An 11568-nucleotide genomic window follows, 5' to 3' on the forward strand; every position below is an offset into this window, starting at 1 on the left:
ATTTCTAGATAATACCCATCAGCACTAAAGCCAGACCAGTTTACACCAGTAGAGGATCTCATCTGGTTTATAGTACCCTCCTGCTTCATTATTTTTCATTGTTAAAATACCCTTTCAAGCATTATTTTCAGTGAAAGAAAATATATACTTTGATACAGAACAGGCCTTGGGAAGTAGTTGAACAAGTCAGGTTTCAGAACAACTGGGTGAAAGGTAGCTAGGAATACAGTTAGCCTGGAAATTAGAAGACAGTTCTGCCGTAAAGGAAGCCCATTCTGGAACAAGCTTTCAGTGGGTATAGTGAGAACAGGAGCAGCTGCATCCCTGATTTATGAATTGGAGAATATAATGTGGGCCTTGCAATCACAGAGTCTTAAGAACCCAGGAGGTCTCTTCCAGTACTGTGTTCCTAGATATAAGGTGTGTATTTGTAGTGAGAACAGTTGACTGTACATGGCCACGAAAACTTGCTGAGAGAAAGGTGGTTCTAATATTTAATCTTGACACGGTATTCCTTAACCTCTCCCTTCCTGTAGTTTTCCACACAAAACCCCTACCCTTAGTAGGACGAGACTAGAACAAACTTCAGGCAGTTGTGGATGTGTTCATACCCAGTCTTAAAACCACAGCTCAGGCCACTGAATTGCGACATACACACCATAGCATCCGACAGTGTTAGTGGAGTATCTCCCTCATTACAGAAGTTTTGTCTAATTAAAGGGAATTGAAGGTTTTGCTCCTAACGCCCGCTTCCTGAAGACGAACAGGTGGAAAGAGCAGGTTCACGAGCGTTGTCCAGAATGGCCTTCCTGTGATCTTGAGCTACATCTCCTACTTCCCCTGGATTTTCGGTTCCCCCCAAATCTTGGTAGCATGGTTGGGATCCAGACTTTGAGCCTTACCTACCAGCTTCCCTTTTTCATCTTTTGAAGTACAAAGCCTGCAGGTTTATTATCAAACCAAGTGTTGAGCTAACTTTTTGGTTTTGAAAGGTACTGGAAGAGACATCCTCAGGTATGATGCAGAGTAATGTCTTGCCCCATAACCAGATCAGCTGTAAAACCTTGATCTGGATATTAATTTCCTCCTGTGGACCATTTTATGGTGGCTGCAAGTTATAAAAAAGATGGAGCCTGTCTTTATAATGTCTTTCTTTTTCCCCATCTGCATTCTAGCAGATTTGAACAGGCCTAAAGGTCACTCTGCATGTAGCCACAGTAGCTTTTTAAAAATCTTTGAATGCTAATCCAGCTCTGAACTGCTTTGCATTTGCATATTTGCTTAATCAGAAGTATGTAAGGTCAGCACGGGAGCTTCATTAGGATATTCATGGCTGAAATTACTCTCCTCATCACTTCTCTTAGAGTGTTCAGCCAAGCTCTGCACAGGTTTCAGACCTCCCTCATTCCCCTGCTGGGAGTGGCAGCAGGGATAAAACCAGATCCAGAAGTGGGGAGGCTGAAACCCTCCAGCAAGTAGGGGGGGCAAAGGGAGCTTGTATCATGCCATCCATGTTTTTAAGCTGCATTATTTTAGCTATTGAGAAAATCAAAACAAAGTCTATTCGAGAAAGCAGAAGGACAAACCTGCAAAGATAAGGAATCTGAGAGATGCAGATGGCTGGGAGCAAGCTGCTTTGAAGAAACCTCAGTTGTTAGACAGCAACAATGGAAGAATGCAATGCCTCCAGGGCTGGGTTCAAGCATATCCCTCAAAATATTCCTTCCAAGGAGGCGGTATTCTTCAGAAATCTGCATCACTGCCTAATAAGTGACTGACTCCCGCTCGTGTAGCTGTGCTATTGAACATACCAATGTCTCTGACCAGGCAGTGTTGTGTGAAACGGCAACCTCTGCGCATCTTTCCTTTCAGCATGTCAGTGGGTCTTCAGGGAGACATAGTATCCTTAGTCTAATCATCTCTCACATTTGCCTGCTCCCTTTCGAAAGCATTTCATCTTACTGGGGTCTTCATTTAGTCTGTATTCTCCACCCATTGCAAACCTCCATTCCTTCTTTCCTCTGCTGTTTCTACCTCTGTTTCTTCTACCAGCCACTGGTACAAAGCCTAATAGCATAATTAATTTATAAAATAGGAGAGAATTTAGAGGTGAGAAGAGAAAATGCTAACAGATGTATTAAAGGAAAAAGGTACATGCCTGAAACTTAAAACCCACAAATGTCAGGAAGCATACTGTGCTGCGATATATGCCATACAAATGTTTGACCTTTCACACCTCTACCTGTCATATGGGAGGCCTGCATCCTTTATGTTTGTTTGGCTGCCAGGATGCAAAATAGCATTCTGTGATACCATTAATCATGCACATTTCCACTGTTTTATGTTGTATAGTAGAAGTCAAAACTCTATCTCAGTCCAAGTGCAAGGACTATCATATAAATATATACCATACTCAAATTTTTCCTTACCATGTGAACAGACAACCCATTTCTTTTGTGAAAACTAGGAGTTATAGTAAAGCTAGTTAAGGCTTTCTACTTTATATTTCAGGATGAATAGGGACTCCAGGGATTACAGACACTGCCCGTTAGGGATGACTGCAAAGGCTATTTTGTGAGGATGTTTGGATACTGTTTTCTCAAAGTACGGAGTCATCAATAGCTTTCTGTTCAAATTTTAAGAGGATGTTACAGACCCTGTGGAGGCAACATAAGAAAACTTGTAGTTCTGAGAGTACAAAGCTCATTAGTAGAGTTGAGAGGAATTACAAAATATACACATAGAAAAACTGAACATCTGCTAAGGATGAGATGGCTTTTTAAATGGAAAGTGGAATAATGCTAACAGATGGCCAGCAGGACAATAATAAAAAAGATAATTCCAAACATTGTCTTACCAGATGAGATTCTGGTATTCATTACATAATATGTTGGTTAGATTTGTTTTTCAAGATTTTATAAAAATTAATTATTGTACCTCTGCCATTGTCACCTTTCCGCTTTCCTTGCCATTCACCCTTCTTCTAAAGCTTTGTTTCAGTGGACCAAGCTTTGCCTGTACTTCAGTGAGTTTTCATTCACTGTGGAAGTTTTGGTAAAAGTTTATTAAAGCCTGCAGAATTTAGCTCAGTGTGTAAGTAACCATGCAGATCTGTTATAGGTTTTCCTGTTCATTAGGGTCACGATTTTTACAATTGAAGAGTCGAGATCTATCTTCACCGAGATCATGGTTTGCTTGTCATTTCACTGCTGCTCAAAAATAGCCCCCATCCCTTCCCTACCTTGTGCACTGTGCCAGCACAAGCTGAGAAACTGTGATGCATGAGGTCAGGGAACCAGAGCATCTGGGGAGTAACCCTTTCGGCAGAAATTGTCTTTCAGTTTGAATCTGCTCCTGATTTGCACTGTCACTCAGCTGCACAACTCATGCTGCTAGCTCAGCTGGGGGGATGGCAAAAGATGTGACTGCAGGAAGAGGAGGCTTCCAGGCTATTTTCTTCCTGCAGCAGTATCCTCTTAAATGTATGTCCCATTAAAGCCTCAAGTGAAGCTAGCAGGAGTTTTAGTAGGAATAAGCAAATGAGTCATGGCTGGCACATCACTAGAAACAGGTCATAAGAACTAATATATCTCACATTCCCCTGGCCTTGTACTCAGCACTGGCGAGGCCGCACCTCTAATCCTGGGTGTAGTTTTGGGCCCCTCACTACAAGAAGGACATTGAGGTGCTGGAGCGTGTCCAGAGAAGGGCAATGAACCTGGTGAAGGGTCTCATGAGGAGCAGCTGAGGGAACTGGGGCTGTTTAGCCTGGAGAAAAGGAGGCTGAGGGGAGACCTTATCACTCTCTACAGCTACCTGAGAGGAGGTTGTAGGACCATCTCTTCTCCCAAGTAACAAGTGACAGGACAAGAGGAAATGGCCTGAAGTTGCACCAGGGGAGGTTTAGATTGGACATTAGGAAAAATTTCTCCACTGAAAGGGCTGTCAAGCATTGGAACAGGCTGCCCAGGGAAGTGGTTGAGTCACCATCCCTGGAGGTATTTAAAAGAGGTGTAGGTGTGGTGCTCAGGGATAGGGTTTAGGGTGGACTTGGCAGTGCTGGGTTAGTGGTTGGACTAGATCATCTTAAGGATCTTTTCCAACCTAAATGATTCTATAATTCCGTTATTCCATTCTAACCTAAAACATATCTTTTGTCAGAGAATAAACTTAGCAGCCATCTGCTTTCTTAACAACATCTGAAGTGACACATAATAGGAAAAAATCATCATTCTTATAAGATTTTTGCCCTTGAAAATATTTGGGCTGAAGCTTTTGCAGTCTGTGTGATTTCTGCCATTATTGTACTCATACTGCTTTTCTCATTTAGCCTTGAATTTGAACAGCCAAATACTAGCTCTTAATAATACCTCCTCACTATCTGAGCACTAGCTCGCTGATCCGTGAGTAGGGGCAAATCCTCCACATCTGACCGATGAGGCAGACTGAGTTGTTTTTCATACAACAGGGTCTAGATTTATGAACCTTTAGTTTTTGATAGAACTGTTACTTTATCATGAGGAATTAACAAAGAAAGGGTTTAGAAAATCTGAAGCACAAATGTTTTCCTTTAGTTTCTTTGACTATGAGGATGTATTCTTACCTTGTAATTCAGGGATCTCCAGTGATCAAGGCATGACGAAACATTGCAAAAAGCCTGCATACATCTGTGATTAAGTAAGCAAACAAATAAAAGCTGAAGTTCTACTGTTAGGTCAAATTTTTTGATAGTTGGCTTTAGATGAAAAACACTGTAGTTTCGCTCACACAAGATAGTCCCTAGATTTTTTTTTTCAGAGGTAATGTGGGCTTCTCTATTAAAAAAGCGTGGGCAATGCTGCGATAAGCTGCTTGCGTAATAAAAGATTTTTCAGAAACATGTCTTTAGTTTAATGGTAACAGAGCTTACAACAGCTAAGGATCTGTCAACTCACGAAGTATTCTGTCTGTCTAGAGCTCAGCAAGGAAGACAGCTCTGAAATAGAAATCTTTTGATCTTAAAATGACAAGATCTGAATAGTAAAACCCCCTCTCATAAGAAACACAGGCTGTAATTATGGCACATCTATTATTTAAAATGTTATTGAAAAGTCACATAAAAGCTGTTCAAAACAAAGTAAAGCATTAGGTCAGGAAGCGGTCTGTAATACTGGCAATGGGGTTTTTTTAATAAATTTCTGCCTTCTTTACTCAAGCAAGTGTTTGCTTGCCGTAATTGCCATGCCATATATAAAACATTTGGTCTAAATGGGTTGGTTCTTTGCCTGTAAAAATAGATTCTAATTTAGTCTATTTTGTTTTAAAGAAGACCCTGTGCATGCATGTGCAAAGTGTCTGATGAGGCTCAGGTCCTTCCCTTCCTATACGGTCTTCTCCCTGGACAGCTGAGCTGTGTTTGTGCCTGATAGCTGGCAGATCTGGCAGAGTCACTGTTAACATGTTAGCCACAGCTATTACAAACAAAATTCTGCAATGTAACTATCTCACAGCAGACTTCAAATAACATAGGAAAACAAGTGAGCTGGGGCTTAGTCATATTTGATAATTAATGTGCAATGGTTTCCAACCAAAATTAATTTAGTGATGGAGTAAAACATATGGAATAATGCTTAAGCTTACATCAAAGGCAAATATTGAATACATTAGGATACATTATCTCTACTCTTTCTGGAGTACATTATGTTCTATTAAGATGTGATGTTCTGAATTTCTGCCTGAGCTTCTCTGAGAATTTGTGTGATGGCTCACAAATGTGTTGTGGCTCACAAAAAGTGCCCTCCTCCCTTATACTCTTCCAACATAGCTATTTTTGTTTTTGTTTCAGATGAAGCATTAACACTTATTATCTGTCAGTGGAATAGAACAAGAAAACAAAACCAAACCAAAAAGACCCAACAACATTTTTTTTTTTTTTCCTAGATGAAACATCTTTCCTGGGTGACACTTCTGATGTTATCAGTAGGAAAAGCCTTCAAAGAAAATGAATATCAAGCCTGAAACATTACATAATGCTGAGTTGAAAGACAAAGTGTTTTCTGGAATTTTAATTTTTTTTTTTAAGCAGCTGCCTTTAAGTGAACACAGCCATCAGTGTTATAAAATATTCAAAGCCTCATACATATCAGAGACACAGTTACTAGGGCAAACAATCTCACATATCCGTTAAACAAACACTTGGAATTTTTCCTGAGCCCAGTCTAGGACCTTACAATGCCTCTAGTTTTAATTGATTTTTATCCGGCATCCGTTTGTTCTCTTTTTTGTTGTTTTTATGGTAATTTTCAAGGACCCTGCTAACTTTGTGGGTGAGCAAATCAGCATGCAGTCATGGGAGCCAGGGATTGAAAGACTTCCCCATGTTAGGTCATTAGCCATTCCACTTGCTGTACCATAGCTCATTTTCCCATTCCTAATTGATCAGTTCATTGATCGGACATTATGGAGATGGCCTAGTAACCTAAGCCTTAGCTTTGAAACGCAGTAGAGACTGCAATTACCTGAAAGTCTTCAAGGGTGCCTGCAATTTTCAGATAGTCGGAGGCTCAGTTAATCAAAGGTTCTGGCTAATGGACAGGAGGGAGAAGAGCTGTTTCAGCTGAGTTCCCTAAGGCCAGGATTTTCAAGACAGATCTGGAGAGTGAACAGAAATGTGCATATAAAATTTTCTGCGCAGAAGTCTTGTGGGGTACCAGTCCATGTTTAGAGGAGATACAGAAGCCCCTGTCTTGAAGGTAGGCTGGCGTTACTGAGAGTGCAAAACACCTACTGAGCCATCACCAGGGTTGGGGGTCGTTGCACCCAGGAGTTTGAAACAGTTCATGAAAGGCTGTTGTGCCTGCTGTGATCAGGTTCTTTCCTCTGCTCGCCGCCGTATCTGTCTCGACACGTACTGTCTGCCTTGCAGGGTCTTGAAGGGTAGAGGGGCCTTGGGGTGTTTGCTACGTGGAAGGCTAGGGAGACCCAAAGCCTAAGGTGGGCACAGGGCTGGAGCAGCCTGCCCAGTCAGTCCTCTCCCACACACATCTGTGTGAGCTGAGGGTTCAGTCGCCACACTGTACACGTGTGTGTGCAGACACTCTGGGATCCTCTGCTTTTGTTCTTGGAAACCTTTACAGGGCAACAGCTTCCAAGGATGCAGACAGTCTCAAACTAACCACATGTAGTGGTTAACTGGGGCTGAGGTAGTGACCAGGACTGAGGTGGCATGTTGACAGGCTGCCCTTGTAGTTCCACAAGTCCCTTAAAAATGCCTCTCTTTCCAGTTTAGATAAACGTGCCATTAAAAATTGAGATCTTTACTACTTTCTCTGTTATTACAGATCCTGCCAAATAATGTATTCTTCTGTATCTGCTAATTATTGCCCTACTGCCTGTTAATATACATCTTACTATGTATGGGTCATCATCTACTCTGAAGACTGGTTTTCAGTGGTGTGCACATTGTGGTATAGAGGATAAGATATTTCCCTTTGAAGGCGGTTTATAAATCTTATTGGGCTTCTTCATGATGAAAGGCACTATAGATACATAAGAGATCAAAGCTGTGTAAAGATCAGTGGTATTTGTTTGCATGAGGTTTCTCTTTCTGTTCCTTCTGAGGATTTTGAGCTTCAAAGTTTCAGCTTTAAAGAAATTCAAAAACCAGAAGAAAACCCTAGCAAAACCCACTATGTTACATCTGGGTTGAGGTCAGGCCAGCCAAGGGACGCACACTTCTGACATGGACTCAAAAGGTCTTCTCCAACCTTCTTCCATCTGCCAGCAAAAGCTGGTGCAGAGAAAATTTCTGGTCTTTCTTAATGACAATGAGGGCCCAGAGCAGTAAGTTTCGGAGAGGAAGAATGCTGCTTAACATCAAAGAGGGGAAAACAGCTGAACTCAAAACATGTGTTTCTGTTGTGACCTGTCAGTCTGCTAGAAAAATTATTATCATTTGTGAGTGTATAGTAGCAATTGGCCTAAAAAATCAGATTAATTTATTATACAGTTTGTAGTATATTTTTTAAGGTGAACTTTCACATAAGTGTTTAAATATTGAGAGTTTCAGTGTATGTTTCTGCAGATGTCTGTAGGAATTGGGAATAGAAATCCAGTCCATTCACTGAAAAGCACTGGCTGCTAGTGACACTGATTTTGATTGCATTGTACTTTAATATCAGATTAGTGTTTAGCATCAAGTAAGTCATCTCTGATATGTGAGCTTTTATTTTTCAGCAGGATCACTGCAGAAAATTTTCTTTACTTCATAGCGTGTTCTGATAAACGACATCAAAATAAACCCGTGACCCATAAAAATAGCTGTCTATATTGGAGTCACACTATGGTCACACAGAACATACAGCTGTATTACATAATGTAGTAAGCCAAAATTTAAAAAAAAAGGCAGGTGACCCTGTGTGCCCAATCCGAAAATCCTTCTCCTCTAAAGGGCCGTATGTCTGGCTGTCCATCATCAGTAAAGCTCGCGCTGTGAGCATCCAAAATCCACACATCTAAAACCACGTATCATCCTTTTTTCATTCTTTTTAAAGAAAAAAGGATCTAAATTAAAAGAGAAGGAGAAGTGATAAAGGTATGGATCTATGTATGTCTCTGTAGAACAACAGAGTATGAAAGCAACGAGCTAGACCTAGATATATGAGTGAATCCCAGGCTTTCTGCACATCACACACACACTACTCTCGAGACAAGTCATACCAAATAATAAATAAGCTCTGTAGCCAAGCAGAGTAGAGAACAATAACCTGTCCAGTACACTTTATCGATATAAAGTCATAGTCCAGCAGCCAAGGGGAAGGATAGGAATCAGAAACTGAGTTTAATCAGTTGCTACTGCTTGCAAGAATTCCAGAGGCCTTACAGAAGAGATGAATGTAAATAAAGTCCAGTGGCACAGGATAAAAAAAATTCAGTCTTGAGGTGAAAATGTTTCTTTTTGGGGAGAATATAGGAAATATTTCTGTACTGGAAGAATCCAACCATGAAAGTAAATGTTCCCATTCTGAATTTACTCTATATTTTAGTAAGGAAAAAAAATATATATGAAGAGCAAAGCGGAAAGCATAAAATTTGAAATAGGTCTTCATGTCCCAGGAGGCTGTCCTAGGACGCATCCCATGCCAGAGGCATCTCTCTCCACTGTCAAAGCTGTCCCCCGTCATGTTAATTATTCTTGAACTTTACCCCTTCCTATCCCAAGGGAATAGCTTGACCACAAAATTGTCATATCAGCTTCTCAGGTTCTTTTTTCTCTCATTCTCTCCAGTGTAATAACCATTGTACTAATTATGGTCCATTATATATATCATATATATCATACATTTAAATGAACCAGCTTCAGCAGGAGCTAATGAGGCAGACGGTGTTCCTGCATGTTCCTCAACCCTACCTGTGTAATAGCGTTTTGGTTTGAGGAACTTCCCTGTGACTGAGAAGACTGGCTTTCGAATTCCTGCTGCCTGTCAGGTCGCATGGCTTTTAAAAGTGTCTCGCCGGTTTAGTATCTTAAGTCAAACAGAAGAAAACATCTTTATCTGTCACCCTTTGTGTAGCGGCCGTACAAACCTCTCTCGCTCGCTCTATTGCATGTACGCGCCCACCCGCACGCCCGTGCACGCCGGCGGCACTCATGTACCGCCCCTGCTTTCATCAAACGGCTCGTTCAGCTTCCTGAAGGGGATCCCACCAGCTCCAGGTTGTGCTGCAGAGTCGGAGGCACCGGCCGCTGAAACGCTTTGGAGCGACAGCGACTGCTGCGCCTCCTGCCCTGGGAGAGGAAAGCCTTGCCCCGGCAGGTGAGTGAGGGCGAGCAGTCACCGGGGAAAAATTGTGCCCATCCCCTAATTGTTAGTCGTTAGCTAGCTCCTCCCTGCTCCGCCGGTGATCAGAATAACACGTCGGATGGGAAGGACAGCAGGATCCCCAGTCGTCAGGCTGATGAGTATCTGAACTGGTTCTTTTGAAGCTCCAATAAACAGCAAAACCTCTTTCATAGAAATAAGTGTTCAACCAAATAAAACTGATGATTTTGGGACATGGAGGATTAACAATTTCTCTTACTCTTTCTGCATAACAATCTACAAAAGCCAGTTTGTTCCCTTCCAGAATTTCAGGATTAGTCCCCAACTATGCTTGACTAATGTCTCTGCAAATAGCTTTATTTAGATGTGAAAGGAAAAATAACTTGTCTTGTTCACTCCATTCCAAGTTTCTAGTGCTCAGCACCCATGAAATGGATTGCTTATGGGGAGATAATGTCTTTTTTGTGCCTTCCAAAGTCTGTGAAAAATGTCTTCCTGGTTAATAGGTTGATTAAAACTGTATATGCTCCAGAAGATAAATATGATTATTTATCAGGCTTGCCCAAGATAATGACAGTAAAGTAGACAAGGTTGAAATTCTGTATGATCTCGTCTCTTCCACTTCCAGGGACATTCAGCACTCAATACGCAGATGGTGTGCCACACAGAGCATCTCATTAACTGTTACACACTTTTTTCTTCCCATTAACTAATTTAACAATATGTCTCTGCTATTAAAGAAATAGACAAATTACAGAAAACTTCTGTCAGCCTAATCCTGATCGCTAAAACAGCCCATTTGCCGAGATGGGACTGTTTTCTGGCCTATCACGTTCAAAACATCTAGAAATTCGGGCACCACCAGCCCAGACCCTCGCAGTGTTGATTCAGCTCTTCATCCTTAATTGAGTTTCAGGCACATAACTCTCTGGGGACTTTCAAATGACAGCCTAAATATCGAAGGCTGCTCTGCTCTCCGTGTATGTGAGGTGACCTGAATTTTCTGAAACGATGAGCCTGGTTTAAGTCAGCAGATGCTGTAGGTGATAAAACTCACAGCAAAAGCCCCTGAGACTTTTTTGCCAGAGTGGGCAGTGGACCAAATTAAACGAGCATTTCCAGTTTGTTTTCACTTGCCACCTTCTACAGCAAAGACACTGCTACTGACCTTGGGGCTGGCGCTGCGGTGGAGGCTTCCGCGGTAAGCCCGAGGATGGCGGAGCAGCCTGCCCATCGCCGTTTCTCGCACAGCCGTTTGCTGTGCTGGTCTCCCTTCATCACCGCTTTCCTTCTTCTTTTTGTTTCTAAGCGACACAGTAGTACGGAAGGAGCTCATGTATTATTAACCATTAGCCTACAGGCTAATTTTAGGAACACACGTGGCCTCCATTATTCCTGCAACTAAATGTGCCCAGAAAGCTGGTGGAAAAATCAGTGTAAATGAAGCACAGAAATTAGCTGAAAAGTGATTTGAAACAACTTGAAACTCACTGCAGCTGTGCTACATCACCCACTTTGAATCGCAGCGTTGCAAACATCCCCTTATTTTAGTGTAACTTTTTGCACAGGAGAAATTGCTAATGAAAATAGACTTTCTCTTCCATGTTTTAGTCTTACACTCCCTTGATGAAGAAAGAGTAAGCAATTTTCTAAACAAAAGCAAAAGCAATTAGGGAGCCACCAGCTTTTTTTCTGCCAGTGTCTACTTCTAGTATTTAAGTCTTGAAACTTGATTTATTTTTTGGTGCATATTGTCTGGGGTTTTTTG

This window comes from Leptosomus discolor, chromosome 2, assembly GCF_034619465.1.
Source record: "Leptosomus discolor isolate bLepDis1 chromosome 2, bLepDis1.hap2, whole genome shotgun sequence".
In the NCBI taxonomy this organism is placed as follows: Eukaryota; Metazoa; Chordata; class Aves; order Leptosomiformes; family Leptosomidae; genus Leptosomus; species Leptosomus discolor.